Raw genomic sequence first — 1,618 nt, 5'->3', positions numbered from 1 at the left:
ACGGGTATAAAAATAATCTGCGACCTATGCGCATATATACTTAATATACGACTAAAATTTCTTAAAAATCGGTCCAGCCGTTTGGGAGGAGTTCAGTCACAAACACCGTGACACGAGATTTTTATATATATAGATTAACTGTAGTAGTAGTATTAAACAAAGAACTTTTTACAAGACTCCAAATATTATAATTTATTTTTTTTCGTTTAAGTTAGAAGGCTAAGAAAGCCATCAAGAAACTATGATTACTTTAATAACATTTTTTTACATCTCTTAAATTTTGTTGAATGTAGCTATATCAACACTTTGGACAAAATCTTCTAATTTTTCTATTTCTTCAGTAAGCCAATCAATAGAAACTTTATCATCCTCAACCACACATGAAATACTTAGTTTTTTTATTCCAAAAGCCACTGGGACAAGTTTAGAAGCTCCCCATAATAATCCTTCTAAAGCAATTTTGCGGATTTCTATTTCCATAGCTAGGACTTGACTTTGCTAGAATAATTGCTTTATTTGATTTGTTAGCTTTATAAGCGGCCAGTCGTTCTTCCCTTATGCGTACAGCCTCTTTAGTTTCTTCTTCACTGTCTGAAGCAAATAAGTCGACATCATCCTCTTTCAAGTTACCGTTGGAAAAATTTAGACGATTTTCAACCATATCGATGCGTTTCAATACATCGGTGTATGCTTGATTTAATTTGAAAACTTGAGATTTTAGATCCCCGTTTTGGTTTTCTAATAGCGATATTCGGTCAAGAAACTCCAATCCCCACCTATCTTCTAGGGTAGCAACATCAATCTAAAATGAAAGTATTAGCGCATTAGCAAATACAATTATAAAAACGTCAAACTGAAAACAACATTGTTAGAAAATAAAATTATGTTATAGAAATATTTGGGTGCCCGCTTCATTGAATGAGTCGGGACGCATCCAACCGCGGACTGGAAGGTCGTTAAGGTTGAGACGTCACAAGGCCCTACAAGCCAAGTGGTGGTCGTCCTCAACAAGTAGTCGCCGACACAACAGTGGTGAAGATTGATCTAAAGGATGTCTCTGAGACTTGTGCAGATTAATCTCCACTTCTGTAAGGCGCTTCTCTCATACTCCGCTTGGACATGAGTGGAGCAGATATTGTACTAATCCAGGAGCCTTGGGTGTTAGGAGACAAGGTAGGTGGATTAGCTACTAAGGACTACATCTGATTGTGGCTAAAAAAAAAAGGTAAAATGCGTTCCTGTATTCTGGCCAGAAAGCAACTAAATATCTTTCTTCTCCACAATTTTAGCAATTGCGACCACACGGCGCCTAGAGCTGCAGCGGACACACCTAAGGCTGGTGTCGTCCTACATGGCTCACGAATAAAGCGATCCTCAATACGTTCGTTCTCTTTCGTAGTGACCAGACGTGTTTTTGTTTTGCGCTCCGCATTTTCCTTTTGTTTAACTTAAACAGCCGGTGTTTTTTATCTATAATTTAACTCTCTTACTAACATACATTAAAATCATTCTTTTACCGCGGGTGCATGCCTGTTAATTGTGTAAAAACACAACTTATTTAATAAATTTTGTGCGTCAGTAAGTCGTGTGTTTGTGTTGTTGCTTTTCGTAAGTACGC

At 37.3% G+C, this 1,618-nt stretch overlaps 1 pseudogene; it reads right to left on the bottom strand.

The window, feature by feature from the left end:
- Window positions 1-222: 222 nt before the first annotated feature.
- Window positions 223-866, bottom strand: LOC121404669 (annotated as a pseudogene).
- Between the last annotated feature and the right edge of the window lie 752 nt (window positions 867-1,618).

Source organism: Drosophila obscura, unplaced genomic scaffold (genome assembly GCF_018151105.1).
Source record: "Drosophila obscura isolate BZ-5 IFL unplaced genomic scaffold, ASM1815110v1 contig_31, whole genome shotgun sequence".
Taxonomy (NCBI): domain Eukaryota; kingdom Metazoa; phylum Arthropoda; class Insecta; order Diptera; family Drosophilidae; genus Drosophila; species Drosophila obscura.
The sequence above is the reverse complement of the archived record's forward strand: the minus strand, read 5'-3'. Positions and strand labels throughout refer to the sequence as shown.